At 38.1% G+C, this 24079-nt stretch overlaps 1 non-coding gene across 1 annotated transcript; it reads right to left on the bottom strand.

Annotated features, from left to right (window-relative positions):
• Window positions 1-6291: 6291 nt before the first annotated feature.
• LOC141687634 (small nucleolar RNA R71) lies at window positions 6292-6398 on the bottom strand. Its single transcript, XR_012561124.1, has one exon. It is a non-coding gene; the product is annotated as a small nucleolar RNA R71 (small nucleolar RNA).
• Window positions 6399-24079: the final 17681 nt, after the last annotated feature.

The raw sequence follows: 24079 nt of genomic DNA, 5'->3' as shown, positions 1-24079 counted from the left end.
AATGATGCACTTGGTCTTTCGATTGATAATGATTTCACTAGCTTCGTCTTTGGATTTGAGAAAATATGTCCAAGAGAACATCAAGAAATCATCCACCATTACTAGGCAGTATCTTTTCTTTGAGATGGACAACACATTGACTGGTCCAAATAAATCCATATGCAGTAGTTGCAAAGGTTCTTCAATCGTTGAATCAAAATTCTTTTTGAATGATGCCTTGATCTGCTTTTCTTTTTGATAGGCATCACATAATCCATCATTTGAGAATTCCACTTGAGGAATGCCTCTTACCAAATCTTTCCTGACTAGTTCATTTATAGTCTTGAAATTAAGATGGGACAGTTTTTTGTGCCATAGCCAACTTTCATCTTGACTTGCCTTGCTAAAGAGATAAATGACATATTCTGTATTTGATGAGTTGAAGTCAGGTAGATACACATTTCCTTTTCTCACTCCAGTGAGGACCACTTTGTTGTTTTTCTTGTTGGTCACAACACAGGCTTAGGAATTAAATGTTATTGAGTTACCTTTATCACAAAGCTGGATGATACTCAACAAATTGTTCTTGAGTCCATCCACTATGGAAACTTCCTCAATGATGACATTATCCTTTAAAATCATGCCATATCCCACAGTATAACCCTTGTTGTCATCTCCAAAATTGATACTTGGGCCAGCTCTCTCCTTGAACTCAGTGAGCAGGGTAGAATCTCCAGTCATGTGCCTTGAGCATCCACTATCCAAATACCAAAGATTCTTTCTGTTTCCTAGGCACACAACAAAATCAAATCAAGTTGATTTTGGTACCCAAGTTTCCTTGGGTCCTGTTTTGTTAGCCTTTTTCTTAGGTTTCTTAGGCTTGTCCTCATTTGACTGAGGTATTTGAGATTCATCCTTAGTCAGTTGAGTAGAACCTTTAAAACCATTCATCATCACAGAATTATCATGCACAGGCTGGTTAACATGGAAAGGCATATTCTATGCAAATATGTTATTCCAGTAAGGCATGCTAAATGATATTTTTGGCATACTAAATGCAACATAATAAGGATTTTGTGCAAATGGCATATTAGCATACTGTGCATTCAAATTATGTTTAGGCATAACATTCACATGCATTGTAGGCATACTAGGAAATGAATGAGGTGTAGACATGGGAGCAGGCATAGCAAGTTTGCAATTAACAGATAAATGATTAACACTACCATATTTCACACAAATTTTTCTAGGTACATATTTGTCAGGTGTGTAGTTGTTATGCTTGTTAATTCCTACTTTTCCATTCCTATTATTTTTCCTTTTAGACTCTGCTTTCACTTCAATTTTCTTGAATCTGTCATTCAATTGCTTAATTGACAGATGCCCTACATTGACTCTCTTGTTCTTTTTCACTTGACTTGTTTCTCATGGAACAAAGTTCTTAGAAACTGATCCATATTTTTCATTTAAATTAGCTAGCTTGTCTTTGCTAACCGGCTTCCTATCACTCGACGAACGTGGTTCCTTGTCTTTCAACGGATAATCTTCATTATCCGTTGAATCCACATCAGTTGAAAGTCCTTCTACTAACCTGGAATCTAGTTTCTCTTTACTCCTTTTCCAGGCTTCATCATAGAAGGATTCTATACCTTGAACTTTTGTAATTTGAGCATGGACATCTCTAGATGATTTCTATTCCTTAATTACTTCCTGTTCTCGTTCAAGTTGCTTTCTTAAAATCCCCTCTTTCTTTAAGGATTCTGTCAGTTCTTCGTTGGCAATTTTACACTCTAATTTCAGTTTATCAAACTCAATAAATTGAGTTTCTGACACATTATTTCTTGCACTCAAAAACAAATTGTTCTCTTTAATCTTGGTGTTTTATTTAGTGAGAGATTTGAGAGTGACACGTAAATAATACAGTTCTGTTGACATGTCATTTATAGCATCATTACACTAAACTTTAGATAAATGTGCTATATTGGTAGTGATTACCCGATTGCTTGAAGAACTGACTTCTGCTTCATCTGATTTGGCCATAAGTGCTAGATTGACTTAGCTTGTATCCTCATCCTCATCTAATCTATCAGCAGCCCAGTCATTATCCTGAGTTAGGAAAACCCCTTCCTTTTGTTTGAGCAACTCAAAGTATTTCTTTTTGTAATCCCCAGGCTCAAATTTCTTTCTATCAGAATTAGGCTTTCTACACTCACTTGCAAAATGACCACTCAAACCACACTTGAAACATTTAAATTTTGACTTGTCAACCATGTTTCTGTTTGGCTTGGATGCTCCAAAAATCTTCTTGAATTTAAGCTTAGTAAACCTCCTGGATAGAAAAGCCAGATGCTCATCTATGTCATCCATGTCATCTTGACTAAGATGGTCTTCATGTTCAGCTACTAACCCTATTCCCTTGCCTTCACAAACTCTAGGGTTAGATGCAGATTCCACAGCTTAAACCTTTATCTCCTTTTCTTTCTCTTGCTCAACAACCAATGCAATGGATCCTCCTTTCTTTCTTCTTTTTTCCAGCTTCTCATCTTGCTCTATTTCAAGCTCATAGGTCTTTGGAATCCCATATAGTCTATCCAAGGTGAATTCCTTGTAATCTTGAGAGTTTCTTAGTGAGACTGTCATAGGATTCCATTCCTTTGGTAGAGATATAAGGAATTTGAGGTTTGAGTCTTTTGTCTGATAGACTCTTCCATGCAGGTTTAGAGCATTCAACAGTTTTTGAAACCTACTAAAAATGTCAGTGAATGACTCACTTTCTTCACTATGAAAATGCTCATATTGCTGAATCAAAAGTTGTATTTTATTTTCCCTTACTTGCTCAGTTCCATCACATATAACCTGAATTGTATCCCAGACCTCTTTAGCAATCTTGCAGTTTATGATGTTGTCAAACATGTCACCATCAACACCATTAAACAAAATGTTCATGGCCTTCTTATCCTTATGAACTTGTTCAATATCTGCATCAGACCATTATGCTCTAGGTTTTGGGATGAATGGCTCATTTCCTGTAGCAGCTCTCATAGGGACATGAAGACCTTTCTCAATACAGTCCATATATTCTTCATCTTGAGAGAGGAGATGTAGGTGCATCTTCACTTTCTAATGGTGATAGTGTTCTTTGTCTAGAAATGGAATTTTTACTCCATCTTTTCTACTCATCTTGTTAGTTGTTGTGATCTTTAAACTCTTTGTTCTTCAAGAGATTGCTCTGATACCAATTGTTATTCCCAAACAATATAACAAAGAATTATAGAAGGGGGGTTGAATGTAATTCTGGCTTCTTTTTGGATATTAAGAACTGTTCCACCTTGAATATATAATAGTGTTTGGTTTAACTAAGGTGCGTAATGAAAGTATTAAAGAAATCAAACACAAAGTAATCAAATACAAGTATTTAAAAACTTTCTGGTGGATTGAACTTTTCCACCAGAGATATATATAAATTTGAGAACTCTATGATGAAAGATTTGCACACAGCTGCTTACAAGTTGAAATTACAAAGAACAGAGAAATTCTTTACAGATGTAGCTTTATTTGTTTCTATGGAAATTGCTTATTAACTTGGATATCATTCTACTTGCTGCACTTGGTTTATATATCACCAAGTTACATGATAAAAAGGCAAACAAAAAAAGACAAAATGTTTCGAGTCTAATTTCATGCTTCTTTATTTTTCTATCCAGTATCTTTGAATATCTTCAGTTTAGCATGGAAATGGAAATGTTTCTTTGTTCTCTAAAACCTGTAAATAGGCTGCCACATTCCATTTGCATACAATCAACACATGTGATGTCAAGTCACTACCAACTGCTTTTGAATTTGATCATCCGTTGAAACTCTGTGGGATCATCCGTTGAGACTTTAGTTGATCATCCGTTGTGGCTAAGAAATTTTATAGTTGATGACTATGAAAGGCTAAAAATATACACAACTACTAATAGCGACGTGACAGTGGTCAAAATCTAGGATTGTCACATCACATGGGCTGATGGGAATCTCAGAAAAGAAAATAAGAAGCCAAGATGAACTTTGCATGTGATATTGGATGCTGGAGAAGAAGAAACATTCCATTTTTATGCAAGACAAATTGGAGGGATATTCAAAGCAACATATCAGGATATAATCCAACCTTATTTGTTTAGGGTCACGAGAAAGAGAATGAAGAAGCAATCTGATAAGTGGCATTTTATACCACTTAGAACGTCTTAAAATGGCTTAAATTGGTGTCTTGAAATCAAGTATTTTGTGTATTTGATGCGTTTTTCTAGTGTTTATGCATTTCAGGGTTTTAGTTGCATTTCGGGGGAGGAATCATCAAGAATAAGCCTTGGCATGTGTTCACCATTGCGAGAGGAAAGAAACGGGCAGATTACGGCGAAGAAACGGAGCGAAATTAGAATTTTTCCAGTAGAGGTCTGAGCGCCCGCTCAGCATTGCTGAGCGGCCGCGCAGCAAGCTGAGCGCCCGCTCAGCTATGCTGAGCGGCCGCGCAGGGTCGGGAAAATGACAAATTATTTTAGGACTTCTACTTCTGTTTGGTTTCCACTTCTATGTAATCTGAGTTTTATGGGACTATTATATAAGTAGATTTGAGACGTTTTCACAAGTGTGGATTGAAGAAGATTGTGTTTTTACGCAAGGAGCGAAGGAGATAAGGAAGAAGACCGATTTAGCACACCGCAACGAAGAGGAAGCATATATTCTTGTGATTCTTGTTTCGTTGTAACGTTGGATGCTAGTTTTCTTGCTTTGAACTTATTTACTCTTGTGACGTACTCTGTTTTAATATAATTAGTTTAGTTATTATTTTCTTGTGTTTGTTTATCATGATTTCATATGAACCCATGATGACGATAAGTGCTATTATGGGCTAATCGTGATCATGGGGTTGCAACGGATTTATTATGGAATTCTTTAGTTAATTATTTAATACTTTAGTGTGTGATGATTGCATGATATCTAGTATTGGTTGTGCGTATTCGTCTTATGTGCGTCGCGAACATATAAGATAGGGTGTTAATCTCTTGTGAAGCGACGGTGGATCTTGAGATTTAGAACTTTCCATGCTAGCATAGGTTCATGTACGTTGTGCATGATTAGTGGGTAACTCTAACAGTTTTATTTGCCCTATGTAATCAAATGGAATAACTTGTGCTTAAATCGTTGTGTTGTCAATTTCTGTAGATATATGGGAACTCAACATAATTGATGACTATTCAACTTCTATCTTAATTGTGGATGCTTGGTAGAATGGTATTAGTACAATGAAAGTTGGCTTTTATCAGTTTCGTGTTATTCGATTAATATCATCACTGTCACATGCTAAAGGTAATAACAATGGCTATAGAAGGAAGTAATAATGAAGTTGTGATCTCATGAGTGTTTTATTATTGATAAATTGAAGTGTTAGTTAAGTGATTAATTAAGTAGTTAATTATAGTTAATATTTAATCAACAATTTTAAGTGTTAGTATCTTAACATTGAGAAGTAATCATACATTGGTGAGTGAGTTAATTAGACAATAATTTAGTCTGAGTCTCTGAGGGAACGAACTAGAAAGTATTCTATATTACTTGCGAATGCGTATACTTGCGTGAATATTAGTGCGTGTTTTCGCCCTAACAAGTTTTTGGCGCCGCTGCCGGGGACTCGGCGTATTGGTTTAGTTTATGTACTTACCATCATTGGTCATTAGGACTCAGTGATTAGGACATAGTAGTTACTTATTTTTTCCGGTTGTGTTTCAGGTACTTTAGCAAGCGTTTATGCAAACTCGTTCTCGTGCTCGCAAGAGGACTTTAGATACAGCTGAGGAGACAGACGAAGTTCTTGATATTCCGGAGAAGTTAGATTTTGAGGATTCGGATTCAGGAACTGAGCAGAAAGAACCAGTAAATATGGGAGATCGTATTGTTCAAGCTGATCCAGCTCTTATGGATTTTTCTCGGCCTAAAATTGATGACATTCAGTCAAGCATCCTTCATCCGGCTATTCAAGCTAACACCTTTGAAATCAAGCCGGGCACTATTCAGATGGTGCAGAATTCTGTTTCTTTTGGAGGAGCGGCAACTGAAGACCCCAACATGCACATAAGGAATTTTGTCGAGATATGCAGCACTTTTAAGTATAATGGCGTGACTGATGAGGCTATCAAGTTGAGGCTTTTCCCATTCTCACTGAGGGACAAGGCTAAAGACTGGTTACATTCTGAACCAGCTGGGTCCATCACTACATGGCAAGATCTTGCGCAAAAGTTTCTGGTGAAGTTTTATCCGATGGCAAAGACTGCTGCTATGAGGAATGCTCTTACTCAGTTTGCGCAGCAACCTACAGAATCTATGTGCGAGGCTTGGGAACGCTACAAGGAAATGTTGAGAAAATGTCCACATCATGGAATGCCGGATTGGATGGTGATCACTGGTTTCTATAATGGTTTGGGGGCCCAATCTCGGCCCATGCTCGATGCAGCAGCTGGAGGCGCCTTATGGGCTAAAAGCTATACTGAGGCGTATAATCTTATAGAGACGATGGCTGCAAATGAGCATCAAAACCCAACTCAGAGGATGACGTCAGGCAAGGTAGCAGGTATTCTGGAAGTTGATGCAGCCATCGCTATTGCAGCCCAGCTCCAAGCGCTATCAATGAAGGTTGATTCTCTGGCTACGTATGGAGTTAATCAAATAGCTATGGTTTGTGAGCTTTGTGCAGGTTCTCATGCTACGGATCAGTGTTCTCTTGTCAACGAATCTGTTCAGTATGTGAATAATTATCAGCGACAACAGCAGCCTGTGCCAATGACCTATCATCCTAACAACAGAAATCATCCAAATTTCAGCTGGGGTAATAATCAGAATGCTATTCAGCCACCATATCAGCAAGGAGTGAGTAAACAGTTTAACCCACCTGGATTCCAGCAACCACAGCAGTATGCTACAAGGCAATCATATCCTCAACAGGGAAGTGCAGCTGCACCTACTAGTGCTGATTTTGAGGAACTTAAGCTGTTGTGCAAGAGTCAGGCGGTTTCTATCAAGACCTTGGAAAATCAAATCGGTCAATTAGCCAATGCAGTGCTCAATCGTCAACCTGGCACTCTTCCCAGTGACACGGAAGTACCAGGCAGGAAGGAAGCTAAAGAGCAAGTCAAGGGTATTACCTTAAGGTCTGGAAAAGTAGCTGATGCTGAAAAGGCAAAAGAAGTAGAAGCTAAAATTAGAGGTGAAGAATCTAAGCAAAAGGAGAAAGCGGCGGAACCAAGGAAGACTACTGTTGAACACACTCTGCCTGAGGCTAATACAGGGGAGAAACAGCTCTATCCTCCACCACCTTTTCCTAAAAGATTGCAGCAACAAAAGCTGGATAGACAGTTCGGAAAGTTTCTGGAGGTGTTCAAGAAACTTCACATCAATATACCTTTCGCTGAGGCTCTGGAACAAATGCCCAGTTATGCGAAGTTTATGAAGACTATTCTTTCAAGGAAGGTGAAACTGGATGACCTTGAAACCGTTGCTCTCACGGAAGAATGCAGCGCTGTTCTGCAGCAAAAGTTACCACCAAAACTGAAAGATCCAGGAAGCTTCACCATTCCTTGCACCATTGGCAATCTGACTTTTGACAAGTGCCTTTGTGATTTGGGAGCAAGCATTAATCTGATGCCGTTGTCGATCTTTAAAAAGCTGGATCTGCCTGATCCAAAACCCACATACATGTCGCTACAATTGGCTGACCGTTCCATTACTTATCCAAGGGGCATAATTGAGGATGTGCTCGTCAAGGTGGATAAGCTCTTCTTTCCTGCAGATTTTGTTATTCTGGATTTTGAGGAAGATAAGAAGATTCCCATAATCTTGGAAGGCCTTTCTTGGCTACTGGCCGTACCTTGATAGATGTGCAAAAAGGGGAACTTACTATGCAGGTCCAAGATCAGGATATGACCTTCAACGTATTCAAGGCAATGAAATTCCCTACAGAAGATGAGGAGTGCTTAAAATTGGATGTGATTGATTCTACGGTTAATTCGGAACTCGATCACGTGCTAATGTCTGATGCATTGGAAAAGGCCTTAGTGGGGGATTTTGACAGCGATGATGAAGATAGCAACGAGCAATTATAATATCTGAACGCTTCTCCCTGGAAGCGAAAGCTGGACATACCATTTGAATCTCTTGGTACTTCTGACCTTAAGAACGTTGAAGGGAAGCTCAAACCATCAATAGAGGAAGCACCTACCTTGGAGCTCAAGCCATTACCTGAGCACTTGAGGTATGCTTTTTTAGGTGATTCATCTACGTTACCTGTTATTATTTCATCTGACCTTTCAGGTAGTGAGGAAGACAAGCTCTTAAAGATTTTGAGAGAATTCAAATCGGCTATAGGATGGACCATAGCAGACATCAAGGGGATAAGTCCTTCATATTGCATGCATAAAATTCTGCTAGAGGAAGGTAGTAAGCCAACTGTGGAACAGCAGCGAAGACTGAATCTCATCATGAAGGAGGTGGTGAAGAAAGAAATTCCGAAATGGCTAGATGCGGGCATCATTTATCCTATTTCTGACAGCTCGTGGGTGAGCCCCGTACAATGTGTACCTAAGAAGGGAGGTATCACTGTGGTCGCAAATGAAAAGAATGAGCTCATCCCTACTCGAACAGTTACAGGATGGAGAGTATGCATGGTTTATAGAAAATTGAACAAAGCCATAAGGAAGGATCACTTCCCTCTTCCATTTATTGATCAGATGCTTGACAGATTGGCGGGTCATGAGTATTTTTGTCTTCTGGATGGTTATTCCGGGTATAATCAGATTTGTATTGCACCAGAGGATCAGGAAAAGACTACCTTCACTTGTCCATTTGGCACGTTTCCTTTTCGCAGAGTTTCGTTTGGGTTATGTGGCGCCCCGGCCACCTTTCAGAGATGTATGATGGCTATATTCTCTGACATGATTGGAAATAACGTCGAAGTGTTCATGGATGACTTCTCCATCTTTGGACACTCATATGATGAATGTTTGAATAATCTGCGCGCCGTACTCAAAAGATGCGTGGAAACTAATTTGGTGCTCAATTGGGAGAAATGTCATTTTATGGTGCGTGAAGGCATTATCCTTGGGCATAAGGTCTCTAGCAAGGGTCTGGAGGTGGACAAGGCCAAGGTGGGAGTCATTGAAAATCTTCCCCCACCTAATTCTGTGAAAGGAATCCGTAGTTTTCTTGGTCATGCGGGTTTTTATCGGCGATTCATCAAGGACTTTTCAAAGATATCTAAGCTGTTGTGCAATTTGCTTGAGAAAGATGTGCCTTTCAAATTTGATGATGAATGTTTGGCAGCATTCGAGACTCTCAAGAAGAGTTTGATCATTGCACCAGTTATTACAGCACCAGATTGGACAGAACCGTTTGAGATGATGTGTGATGCAAGTGATTATGCGGTAGGTGCAGTTCTGGGACAGCGCAAGAAAAATCTCTTCCATGTGGTCTACTATGCGAGTAAGACTTTAAATGGTGCCCAATTGAACTACACCACTACTGAGAAGGAGCTTTTGGCTATAGTCTTTGGTTTTGAGAAATTTTGATCTTATCTGCTTGGTACAAAAGTAACAGTATTCACTGATCATGCAGCTATTCGCTATCTGGTTTCCAAGAAGGATTCGAAGCCGAGACTCATTCGTTGGGTGCTTTTACTTCAGGAATTTGAGTTAGAGATCAAAGATAGAAAAGGTACTGAGAATCAAGTAGCTGACCATCTCTCTAGGTTGGAGAATCCCGATTCTACTTCACAAGATAGGACGTTAATCAATGAATCTTTTCCGGATGAGCAGTTGTTTGCAATTCAGGAGGAACTACCATGGTTTGCAGATATTGTAAACTATCTCGTCAGCAATATAATGCCTCCTAATTTGACATCCGCTCAAAAGAAGAAGTTTCTGCATGAGTTGAAGTGGTATATGTGGGATGAACCATATTTTTTTAGACAGGGAGCTGACCAGATCATCAGGAGATGTATCCCGTTCTGTGAGATGGAGGGGATATTACGAGACTGCCATTCCACGGTTTATGGTGGACACTATGGTGGTGAGAAGACGGCAGCTCGTATTCTGCAAGCAGGTTTTTTCTAGCCTACTTTGTTCAAGGATGCTCATCAGTTTATTTTAAGGTGTGATCATTGCCAAAGAGTGGGAAATTTGTCAAGGAAGGATGAGATGCCATTAAATGTGATGCTTGAAGTCGAGGTCTTTGATGTGTGGGGAATCAATTTCATGGGGCCTTTTATCTCATCTTGCAATAATCAGTACATCTTGCTGGCAGTCGATTATGTCTCAAAATGGGTCGAAGTTAAAGCTTTACCGACAAATGATGCAAAGGCAGTGCTAAATTTTCTGCATAAGCAAATTTTCACAAGGTTTGGAACACCTCGGGTAATCATAAGTGATGAAGGATCGCATTTTTGCAACCGTAAGTTCACTTCTATGATGCAGCGTTATAGTGTGAATCATCGAGTAGCTACTGCCTATCATCCGCAAACAAATGGTCAAGCGGAAGTGTCTAACAGAGAGATAAAGCGCATTCTAGAGAAGGTTGTTTGTCCGTCAAGGAAGGATTGGTCTTTAAAGCTCGATGAAGCTGTTTGGGCTTACAGAACAGCATACAAAACTCCACTTGGGATGTCACCGTTTCAGTTGGTGTACGGTAAGGGATGTCATCTACCTGCGAAGCTTGAGCATAAGGCCTACTGGGCATTGAAGAAGTTGAACCTGGATTTAGATGCAGCTGGTAAGAAAAGAATGCTTCAGCTTAATGAACTTGATGAATTTCGACTTCAAGCGTACGAAAATAATAAAATGTATAAGGAAAAGGTGAAGAGGTGGCACGATAGGAAGCTACATCCAAAGTTATTTGTGCCAGGGCAACAAATTCTCTTATTCAACTCTCGGCTCCGACTTTTTCCTGGGAAGTTGAAATCAAGGTGGTCTGGACCTTTTATTGTCAAAACTGTGTTTCCACATGGAGCGGTGGAAATTTTTGAGAATGATCCGGACCAAGCATTCAAGGTTAACGGTCAGCGGTTGAAGCACTACTATGGGGACATGGCAAACCGAGAAGTGGTTAGTGCCATTTTGTTGACTACTTGAGAAGGGTACGAAACGTCAAGCTAATGACGAAAAAGAAGCACTGCGTGGGAGGCAACCCATGAATTGTTGTTACAGGAACTCTTAGAAGTTAATAACCTATCCAAAAACACAAAAAAATCAGAAAACAGGGGCTGAAAAAAAAAATTTCCAGTGACCCCCTGAGCGCCGCTCAGCTTTGCTGAGCGACCGCGCAGCAAGCTGAGCGCCCGCTCAGCTTTGCTGAGCGACCGCGCAGCAAGCTGAGCGCCCGCTCAGCTTTGCTGAGTGACCGCGCAACAAGCTGATCGCCCGCTCAGTTTTGCTGAGCGACCGCTCAGGGGTCGAGTACCAGAAATTTTTTTACAGTTCAGAAAAAAAAACACACACACACAAAAACAGTTTTAGCCCATAAACCCACGATTTGTTCCCACTACCCCATCATGTTACCCCTTAATTTCCAAACCCTAATCTAATCCACACCCTATATATACATACACCTATCCTACATATCTCCCACAAAACTTCCTACACTTAAACCCTCTCACAAACATCAAAAATCAGTTCTTACACACTTTTATTCACGAATCAATGGCACCCAAGAGAGCACGCACTATTGACAGCAACAGCACAGTTCCTACTGCTGATTCATCGAGGGGTACTGCTGCAAGGCCTCGGTTAACTGACAGAGCCGCGGAGGAGGAGGAGTACACTAGGCTGTTGGGGAAGCCGATTCTGAAGGAGAGGGGGTTTTTACCATCAGGGAGGGATGGTGAGTTGCTGCCCATGATTGCAGAGAAGGGGTGGATAGCTTTTTGTGAGTCACCCGGAGCGGTACCGATGAGCGTTGTTTGCGAGTTCTACGTGAACGCGAAGGCCGAAAAGAATGGGTTTTCTGTGGTCCGAGGGCTGACGGTTGATTATCATCCTGCGGCGATTCGCCGTGTGATTGGACAGTGAGAGAGGAAGCCCGAGGAGGAGGACTGGAATGAAAAGACTGCTGAGGATTTTGACTTGGATTTGATTTGTGCGACTCTCTGTCGACCGGGCACAGTTTGGACCTGCAGGACCGGAACTAATGAGTATCGTCACTTTCCGGCGATCGCCATGAACAGGTATGCCCGTGCATGGAATGCATTTATTTGTGCTAATATTTTGCCTTCTTCGCATGCACACGAGGTCACAGTTGAGAGAGCACAGTTGTTGTGGGGAATTCTGAATGAGGAATACTATGTGGACCTTGGTGAGTTTATCTACCAAGGAATTCTGAAGTTTTTGAGGAGAGCGAAACATATGAACATCCCTTATGCATCTACGGTTACAAAGCTATGCCGAGCAGTGGGAGTGAACTGGCCGGCTCATGAGCAGTTGCAGTTGCCAGCAGCTCCGATTGATTCTGGCACTCTAAATGGGATGCAGGAGTGGATCAGTGGTGAGCCTGAGGAGCAAGGGCTGGGTTATCATCTTCCAGGAGGGCGTCCAGCACGAGGTGCTACTATGGCTAGGCCAGGGCGTGATGAGGCTGGTTCTTCGAGAGCTCAGGAGGGTGCTGGGATGGTTGATGCTCAGTATAGGAGGCTTTCACGGTGGTTGGATGCCATGTATGAGACGCAGAGCAGGTTTGCTCAGGAGCTCACCCTTGCGTTAGGGACTGCTTTTCGAGGCCTTGGAGCTGATATCCAGTGGCCAGTTTTTGGTGAGGACTCTGCATACCCGTCGCCTGATACTCCACCCACTGAGGGTGATGATGATGATGACTCCGAGTAGGTATACCCTGTGTTCCTTTCTACTACTTTCACTGAGGACAGTGAAGATTTTTAGTTTGGGGGTGGTAGTTAAGGAATATTGTGTGTGTGTCATTTAGTTGCATATTCATGATAGTTTAGTTCATATAGTTGCATAATTTATGCCATATAGTTTTTTATTTTTTTTGTTTGTTATGAATGTCGTGTAGCTCATGCATGTACCATGATCCCTTTTGCAATGATTTATCGACTGAATTGTGATATTGATGCGAGTGTAGTGATAGCGTTAAAGTGATATGAAGTTGTGTAGGTTGATATGCATGCTAGAAACAATTGTAAGTCCACTAAGTCTTAGAGAATGCGTAAGGGCTAGATTGTTGTTATGATTTGGTTGTTTTCAAGGTCAATCTGCTTATTATGCTTAGAATTCGATTATAGGTTCTTAGTGATAAAGGCATGAAAAAGAAAAAATTTTGGAGAAAAAATATGGAAGTTGTTGCTAGTTGTGGCTAGGCGTCAAATGGCTAGTAGCCGGCTCGCATATGGTGCGAGTAGTCTAGGGTTGAGCAAGATGGAGCGAAACGCACTTGCTCAGAAGTTATAAAAAAAAAAAATTGCATAATTGATCAAGAGTGGGCTCTTTGGTATTCGAGTTATTAAGTTCTTAGGGGACTTTGTGCCTAGTGACCTAAGGCTTTTAGAGTCTGGGATCCGCTAACCTAACGCTCGTTACATGGATACCATTGTATAAGTCTTTTGTGGACCTCACTCATTGTACGGTCAAATAAGCATTTGAGTTGTAAATAAAAAGCACGATTCCGTAGTAAGCTCCAGAGTTCTTGTAGTGTTGTATATCACTTTGTGCCTAGAATTTTTTTTATTCTTTGTATAATCGTAGGATTGCCTTGAGGATAGTCTAGTCATAGTAATTGGTCTAGTTCCGAAGCATATCTGTTAAGCATTTGCACACACCACGTTTCTGGCTGTATGTCCGTTTGCATGAGTTTATTGATCTTTAGTTGTCTAACTACATTCGTTGAGATGTGACAATTTGGTTGGTTAATTGTAGTAAGGGGGATCGCTGCATTTTCATATAGATTGCATTCATGCATGTTTTTATTTGTTTTTGAGTCTGTGACGCTTGAGGACAAGTGGCATTTTATACCACTTAGAACGTCTTAAAATGGCTTAAATTGGTGTCTTGAAATCAAGTATTTTGTGTATTTGATGCGTTTTTCTAGTGTTTATGCATTTCAGGGTTTTAGTTGCATTTCGGGGGAGGAATCATCAAGAATAAGCCTTGGCATGTGTTCACCATTGCGAGAGGAAAGAAACGGGCAGATTACGGCGAAGAAACGGAGCGAAATCAGAATTTTTCCAGTAGAGGTCTGAGCGCCCGCTCAGCATTGCTGAGCGGCCGCGCAGCAAGCTGAGCGCCCGCTCAGCTATGCTGAGCGGCCGCGCAGGGTCGGGAAAAAAGACAAATTATTTTAGGACTTCTACTTCTGTTTGGTTTCCACTTTTATGTAATCTGAGTTTTATGGGACTATTATATAAGTAGATTTGAGACGTTTTCATAAGTGTGGATTGAAGAAGATTGTGTTTTTACGCAAGGAGCGAATGAGATAAGGAAGAAGACCGATTTAGCACACCGCAACGAAGAGGAAGCATATATTCTTGTGATTCTTGTTTCGTTGTAACGTTGGATGCTAGTTTTCTTGCTTTGAACTTATTTACTCTTGTGACGTACTCTGTTTTAATATAATTAGTTTAGTTATTATTTTCTTGTGTTTGTTTATCATGATTTCATATGAACCCATGATGACGATAAGTGCTATTATGGGCTAATCGTGATCATGGGGTTGCAACGGATTTATTATGGAATTCTTTAGTTAATTGTTTAATACTTTAGTGTGTGATGATTGCATGATATCTAGTATTGGTTGTGCGTATTCGTCTTATGTGCGTCGCGAACATATAAGATAGGGTGTTAATCTCTTGTGAAGCGACAGTGGATCTTGAGATTTAGAACTTGCCATGCTAGCATAGGTTCATGTACGTTGTGCATGATTAGTGGGTAACTCTAACAGTTTTATTTGCCCTATGTAATCAAAAGGAATAACTTGTGCTTAAATCGTTGTGTTGCCAATTTCTGTAGACATATGGGAACTCAACATAATTGATGACTATTCAACTTCTATCTTAATTGTGGATGCTTGGTAGAATGGTATTAGTACAATGAAAGTTGGCTTTTATCAGTTTCGTGTTATTCGATTAATATCATCACTGTCACATGCTAAAGGTAATAACAATGGCTATAGAAGGAAGTAATAATGAAGTTGTGATCTCATGAGTGTTTTATTATTGATAAATTGAAGTGTTAGTTAAGTGATTAATTAAGTAGTTAATTATAGTTAATATTTAATCAACAATTTTAAGTGTTAGTATCTTAACATTGAGAAGTAATCATATATTGGTGAGTGAGTTAATTAGACAATAATTTAGTCTGAGTCTCTGAGGGAACGAACTAGAAAGTATTCTATATTACTTGCGAACGCGTATACTTGCGTGAATATTAGTGCGTGTTTTCGCCCTAACACAATCTTGATGGACCTCAAAGACTGTGATATGTATTATCTAGCAAACATTTTTACTTGGTGATATATAAATCAAGTAGAAGCAGATGTTTCATTTAAGAAATATGTTTTACATTCTCAGAAAGCTTTCGAGAGAGATATCTTCCTCCGAGTGAATTACTATAAACTACAGCTGTAAGATCATATATAACGACTCGTATATTTTTATTATTTAAATTTGTAATTATTAAATATTTAAATAAATAAAATATGTATATGGGTTCTGTTAGTGGAATATTATTTTGTTATTAATTATGTGTGATCGTTGGTGTTCAAGGATTATTTGTATAATTCTTTATTGAACTGTATTGTCTCGTTGTTACTTGTAAAAGTGGTTTTAGGGCAGATTTATTTGCATAAATATTTGGAATATCTCTAAAATTGTTTTTATAATTTTATAATTATAATAATTATTTTTGGGATTTTATAAAATTTAGAAATCAATATTTCATCAATTATTTAGCCCTGTATGATTTCATGATTGCATTTATTTGTAAAATCTGTATTTAATTACAAAATTCTTCAAAAAAATTATGAAACCCATATTTATGTAAGTTCGGATTATTCTGAGAATTTTAAAATTATTTCGGAAATTTTTGGGATTAATTTCAACCGCGCGTTGTTTCATTAATTTTTAAAAGCGGGTATAAATTGTGTTTCAGAAATTATTTTAAAATTATGAAAATTATGTTTTTATAAACTTCGGGATATTTGTGACATTTTAAGACTATTTTCGTGATTTTATGAATTTGTTTTAAGTGTGGCTCGGTTTTTAATTGTGAAATGTGGGTCTGATGCGTGATCCAAAAATGGTTAAAAAATTATAAAAATTTTATTTTATTAGTTTTTAAATTGTTAGATATATTTGATAATGTCATGTGTAATATGATTTGTGTTTAGTTTTCAGATCTTACAGAACAAGACAAATCAGTACTTAACTGGAAATCAGCACTTATACTGAAGACAGAACTTAAGATATCAGAACTTAAGTTATCAGAACTTAAGGTTCAGAAGATATTTATCAGAAGATAATATCAGGACTTAAGATGACTTTCAGATAAGGCAGACGGCTGATTGAAAGGAAAGAAAATCGAGACTAAGACAGAAAGAATTGTGCATGAAGAAGGAATTCTATGAAGAATAGAATACTTGGAAGAAAAGATAACTAGTTGATATATTTTAGGAAGCAGAATTATATTCCATATCAATTAGAAGATTATCTTGTAACTGTGTAGTATATAAACACAGGCATAGAGTTTACATTATAAGTGTTACGATTATCGAAGTTATTATTCTTTGTAACTCTAGCAGCTCTCGTGATAATTTGTTCATCACTGAGAGAGGACAGTTCCATATTGTAACATAGTTTATTGTGTTGAATAAAATCTGTTTTCTGTTACTTAAGTTCTTATATTCGATTTAATTGTGCTAAACACTGTATTCAATCCCCTTCTACAGTGTGTGTGACCTAACAAGTGATATCAGAGCCTTCTGTTAACACACAAACAGTTTAAGATCCAAAATCAATCATGTCTGAAGAAGAAACTCCAACCAAGCCCACCAAAACTGAAGATCCTCCAAAAACTGTAACTCATAGGCGATATGTGACTATAAGAGTTCCCATGTTGAAACCTTTTGAGTATTCCATATGGAAAGTGAAGATGACTATGTTTCTGGAAGCTATAGATCCAGAATATCTCGACAGGATTTATGAAGGACCACATATGCCAACCAAACTCTCTGTGGAAGTTACAGGTCAGCCAGCAAAGTCTGTACTAAAGGAGAAAAGTGATTACACTGCTGAAGATATCTCATCGATTGCAAATGATGCAAAGGTAAGACACTTGCTGCATAGTGCCATTGATAATGTCATGTCAAACAGGGTAATAAACTACAAGACTGCAAAAGAGATATGGGATACTTTGGAAGCAAGGTGTCAGAGAACTGACTCAATCAAGAAGAACAGGAAGACAATACTCACTCAAGAGTATGAGCACTTTGACTCAAAGCCTGATGAGTCATTGACTGATTTATATGACAGATTTGTCAAACTCTTGAATGATTTGTCACTAGTTGACAAAGAGTATGATATTGAAGATTCAAATCTTAAGTTCCTGTTAGCTGTTCCTGAAAGATGGGATTTGAAGGCCACAATAATAAGAGAAAACTATAATCTTGATGTAACAACTCTTGATGAAATTTATGGGATGCTCAAGACTCATGAACTTGAGATGGAATAAAGAAGCAAGAGGAATGGAAGAAAGTCAAGAATAGTTGCCTTTGTGGCTGAGGAGGAAAGTCCCAAAGTAGCCGCCTCAAGAAAAGGCAAGGAAAAAGCTCTCATCACAAAGTCTGATGAGTCATCAAGTTCTGATAGTGATGATGACTCAGAAACTGAAAGTATACCTGAGATGGACCATGATGAGGAGATGATAAAGTTGTGTGCTCTTATGGTGAAAGAGATCACAAAGATTGCGTACAGAAAATTCAGGAGAGGAAAGAAGTTTTCCAGGAAAGGTGCAACATCTGAAAAGAAAGGTTACAGAAAATCTGAAGGTAAAGGAGGAAAGTCTGACAGAGGAGATTATTCAAATGTTAAATGCTACAACTGTGGTGAGAAAGGCCACATATCTCCAGATTGCAGAAAAGGGAAAAGTGACAAAGGAAAGGCTCTTGTCACAAAGAATAAAAGCTGGTCAGATGCTTCAGATTCTGAGGATGAGGAAAACTATGCCTTAATGGCAAATGCTGATAGCAGTTCTAATACTGCTGACTTAAAGGTACCTCAAACTACTTATGCCTTTCATACGGATGATATTACTGAGTTGAGAAGATATCTTAAAACCATGTTCATTAGTTATAAAGATCAAACTTTAACATGTGAAAGATTAACTTATGAAAATTTTGCTTATGAAAAGAGGAATGATTATTTAGAAAAGGAGTTAGTCATGTTCCATCAAACTCAGAAAGATAGAGATAATGCCTTTTATGTTAGGGATGAAGTGTTAAAAATGAATGGATCTCTAAAAACTGAGTTAGAAAAGGAAAGAGAGATTATCAGGACTTGGACTAACTCTGGTAAAGCAACTCATGATATTCTTAGTAGTGGAAACTGGAAAGAGGGCTTAGGTTATGGAGATAATAAGAACAGTAAGGGAACTGTAGAAACTGAGCCTATAGTTGTTAAACAAAAACCAAAGGTAAATCCTGTTAAGTTTGTAACTGCAAAGTCTGATATTGATAAATCAGAAGTTAAGGAGAAAATAACTTCTGACAAACCTAAACAGGATAAGCCAACCGAAGTTAACATATGCTTAATGACCAAGAAGCAGCTTAAGCATAAGCTGAAAGATGTTAATAATGTAAACAAGGTAAAGCCACCTAGGAAAAATAGGAATGGAAAGGAAGGTGTGAACAAAAGTAACAATTATAAGCCAGTTCCTAATGCTCCTAGAAAAACATGTCATAACTGTGGAAATTCTAACCATCTGGCTTCTTTTTGCAGGAAGAATAAGAATATAAACTCCTTATCTTCAAAATCAGGAGTGAAGAGTCAGTCTGTTAGATATAAGCTACAAAATCCTTGTTTTCATTGTGGTAGTTTATGGCATTCTATTTATACTTGTAAGGAATATCATAGTTTGTACTATGATTATTATCAAATAAAACCTTCTGTAAAGAAAGTTAGCATTATTCCTTCTAGTATAAGTTCTGATGCAAAGTCTGATATTGCAAATTCTGATAATAAAACTGTTAACATAAACTCTGATGCTAAATCCGCTGCAAATGTTAACAAACTTAAAAAGGCCAAAGGATCCAAGCAAGTCTGGGTCCTTAAAACTAATCATTAGTGGTCTTTGTGATTGCAGGGCAATATGAAGAACATCCTAGTTCTGGACAGTGGATGTTCAGGATATATGACTGGAAATAAAGCCCTGCTATCAGACTTTATGGAGAATGTTGGCCCAGGTGTTTCTTATGGAGATGGCAACATTGGAAAAACTCTGGGATATGGCAATATCAATCTTGGGAATGTCATCATTGAAAAAGTAGCTCTGGTCTCAGGACTTAAACACAATCTGTTGAGTGTAAGTCAAATCTGTGACAGAGGTTATCATGTGGATTTCTTTGAAGAACACTGTGAAGTTGTAAGAAAATCTACAGGCAAAGTTGTTTTGAAAGGATACATGCATGGTAACATTTATGAAGCCAAGATTTCAACAAGTACTGATGGTTCTGCAATCTGTCTATTGAGCAGAGCATCAATTGAAGAAAGCTAGGATTGGCACAAGAAACTCTCTCATTTAAATTTCAACAATATAAATGAACTAGTCAAGAAAGATCTTGTGAGAGGATTTCCAAAATTAGTATTTGCTCCTGATGGCCTTTGTGATTCATGTCAGAACGCAAAACAAAGAAAATCTTCATTCAAGAGCAAGACTGAATCATCAATTCTTGAGCCTTATCACCTACTACATGTTGATCTATTTGGTCCAATTAATCTCATGTCTATTGCAAAGAAGAAATATGCTATGGTCATAGTGGATGAGTTCACCAGATACACATGGGTGTATTTCTTGCACACAAAAAGTGAAACTGCATCTATCTTGTTTGATCATGTCAAGCAACTGGATAAATTGGTGAAAGATCCTGTGAAGATCATAAGAAGTGATAATGACACTGAGTTCAAGAATTTGATCATGGAAGAGTTCTGCAAAGACCATGGAATAAAGCAGGAATTTTCTGCTCCTGGAACTCTACAACAAAATAGAGTTGTTGAAAGAAAGAATAGAACTCTTATTGAAGCTGCACGAACTATGCTTGATGAAGCAAAGTTGGCAACCTACTTTTGGGCTGAAGCTGTGCAGACTGCTTGTTTTACTCAGAATGCAACACTCATTAACAAGCATGGAAAATACCATTTGAAATGGTGAAGAAAAAGAAGCCAAATCTAAAGTATTTTTATGTATTTGGATGCAAATGTTTTGTTCTTAGGACTCATCCCGAACAGCTATCCAAATTTGATCTAAAAGCTGATGAAGGAATTTTTGTTGGATATCCACTTTCTACAAAAGCCTTCAGAGTCTACAATTTAAGAACAAGGGTTGTCATGGAATCTATCAATGTCTCTTTTGATGATAAGAAGATTACTGGACTTGAAGATTTCAATGATCATGATCAGCTGAGATTCGAGAATGAAGTTTTAAATTCTGATTCTGCAAATCCTGATACTGCAAACTCTGATGGATTAAACTCTGATGTTATTGAAACCGTGGTGACTACGCCTAAGGAAAATGCACCTGTACAAGGGGAGCATACTGAAGATCCAACCACATCTCAAGAAGCATCAAAACCTACAACAGGCTCTTCAAGTTCTGATGGGCCAAGTTCTGATAATTTTGGAAACTCATGTTCTGATATTTCTGGAAACTCAAATAATGAAGGATCCAACTCAGAGAGCATAATTTCAGGGGGAGCATCAGAAAATGTTGATGAAGACAACATGGATCATAAGGGAGCATCCAGTTCTAGAGAAAACCTTACATCTACAAGGAAGTGGACTAAAGCACATACACCTGACTTAATTATTGGAAATCCTGATGCAGGTGTCAGTACTAGAACAACCACATCAAATGAATGTCTTTTTCATTCTTTTCTTTCTCAGACTGAACCAAAGAAAGTGGAAGAAGCTCTTCAAGATGCTGATTGGGTGCAAGCAATCCAAGAAGAGTTAAATGAATTTGAAAGAAATAAAGCCTGGACCCTAGTGCCAAGACCAAGGAACATATCAGTTGTTGGTACAAAATGGGTGTTCAGAAACAAAACTGACAGTGATGGCATAATTACAAGGAACAAATCAAGGCTGGTTGCAAAAGGATACTCTCAACAGGAGGGAATTGATTATGAAGAAACATTTGCACCAGTTGCTATATTGGAAGCCATAAGAATATTTTTCGCTTATGCTGCTCACAAGAAGTGTAACACCCCCAAATCCGGGGTCAGGGATCCGGGTTGCACGAGTTCCATTTTCCTTAATAACACTTAATCTTAATAAACAACCAACTACTACGTACTGTGACCCCACAATATATACACACACACACCACAAGTTATAGTCTCAGAGATGAATACCAAAAATACTACAAGTCATTTTATTCCACAATTATAAACTATTACACCTTAAAAGGGTTTCTGAATAAATTTACATATTCCTTGCCATTATTATAATTCATAAATATACATAAGTCTGGTACATCAACAGTTGAAAACCTAGCCTATTGGTAGTTACTACCTCGGCTACAGCGGCATCAACGCCTACAGGAAACTGCGGAATATTTCCTATCCGCTCGTGAATTGGGAGCTTGGTCCTGTTCATCTTGTCTATCTGTTATTGTGTGATGAAAGAAGAAAGCAAGGGTGAGCAACAAGCCCACCAAAATAACATGTATTGTAATTAACAATATATGAGCCTTCTCATAGTACTCATAAAAGTCTTGGTCAAGCAGATATGAACCAAGTTTGATATCTTAACGTGACCAAGTCGCAAAATATTCAGTATATATGTATATATACTTTTCAAAATCTTGGAGTCTTCTTCCATGCATAATATACACAGAGTTCCAGTTTATAACTGTATAAAAATATCATTGCAAGGTGATCTCATATATCTAACCTTGTCTCAACATTTATCTGAAAATCTTTGTCATGCATAAGATAATCATTAACCAGATATAAGTTGAAAAGATGAAGTTACAAGATACTCCAATATACTTATATCTTTTTCCGAATACTACTTGAACTACCACCGTTCAAGTTATAAATAGTTCATCCCATAGATGAAGCTACAAGACAAAACTTATATAGAATCAATCTTTGAAATATCATCAAAATGAAATGAAGTTACGAGATACTTCATTTGATGAAAACATCATCTTGAAAACTCGACCCTGCCAACACTCAATAATCGCCCAGCCGTAGCCTTTCTTTCGAAGTGCTCTGGGTAGTGTTGCAGAAATATCCAACTGGATGATGAACTCATTACGGGAGTTTGCCGCGCCAGGAAGACCACTCACGATGATCTGTCGCAGTAGTGCAACCCCACCATTTTCTACATGTAGAGGAGAACAATCGGATTTACTTATCGACCGAATGCTGGACTCCTAAGGAATAGACCGTCTTAGCGGAACTTCCGGGCCATTTGGGCCAATATAATAAGGCTGGGCCGGCGCCACTCGACCACTTACGCCATTCCTAGTTCAGATGAAATCCATGACTCTGAAACGTAAAGCTCGTCCCCCCTTCCCCAAGTAGAAACTTGTTGATACGGCTCCACCAAGAAGTCGTATCTAGTTGGAAAGGAAAACTCACTGATATTTCCCAGGCGATGCCTGTTAATGGATTAACTTATTCCAAGAATTTTACTTCCCGAGTGTTGGGTAAGTAATCAAAAACTCTTTTATCAAAACAGCAACCTTGTTGCGGATATAAAAATACATCACGGAGCCGGATCCCTCAGATTTTTGAGCGAGTATTTAAATCCCCTTCGAAAGGAAGATCTTAAATTTGAAACGAGTTTTGGGATCCGCTCTAACTTTCCAAAAATAGTTTTGATAAAGTTTGAAAATAATCTCTGGAAATATTTAAAGTAAGAATGATTTGATAGTATCAATCATTTTCTGAATACTTGGCGAATATTGACACATTATTCTTTAAGAAAATAAAGAATATTATTTAATAAAATAAGCGGAGTCATAAGTCCTCGAATAAATATTCAAACTAATATTCATTAAATAAAATAAGCGGAGTCATAAGTCCTCGAATGAATATTCAGACTAATATTCATTTAATAAAATAAGCGGAGTCATAAGTCCTCGAATGAATATTCAGACTAATATTCATTTATTAATAGAAATAAAATAAGTTTCATAAGTAGAAACTCTATTCAAATAATTAAACTAGTCTTTGATCGTAATAGGAATCTTAAATGAATATTCAAAAAAATAATATTCACTTATAATATAAAACCATCGAATAAACATTATTCGATTAATAGTTTTGAAAACTATTTATATATATATAATATACTCGGGAACATCGCCTCCCGGTTTAGAAAAATGTTCAACTCTGGGTCCCCTATACTAAGGGTATACGCAACTACTGCTTATCTCTAGCACAGGTATTATGCAGTTTATAAGCATTTGAATTGATAATAAAATATCAAGATTTCACAACATGCATATATATACCATATCAACATGCTCAAATGTATCGCAAGATTTTCTAATAACAACCATGCACTTATCTCAAGATAATGCATCAATATATTTACATCACAACAACAGTATAACGGGTAGAAAACTTGTCTGAGTGTTCCGGGGTAGACTTAAGCTTAGAGTGGGTCCAATAACCTATGAACAACAACATAAGCCGGAATTAGACCACGGTTTCTTAAGAAACTAGTCAAAACTCACTCATACCCTAACGGTCGCTTATACGCTTAACAATTTGCGTTAATCTCTTGTGTACCCTCGGCTCCACCAATTTTAATAAATTAACCGTTATGAGTTTTAAGGCGAATCTTTCGCAAATA

Source organism: Apium graveolens, chromosome 9 (genome assembly GCF_009905375.1).
Source record: "Apium graveolens cultivar Ventura chromosome 9, ASM990537v1, whole genome shotgun sequence".
NCBI classification, from domain to species: domain Eukaryota; kingdom Viridiplantae; phylum Streptophyta; class Magnoliopsida; order Apiales; family Apiaceae; genus Apium; species Apium graveolens.
Note: the sequence above shows the minus strand (reverse complement) of the source record. Positions and strands in the feature narration are given on the sequence as shown.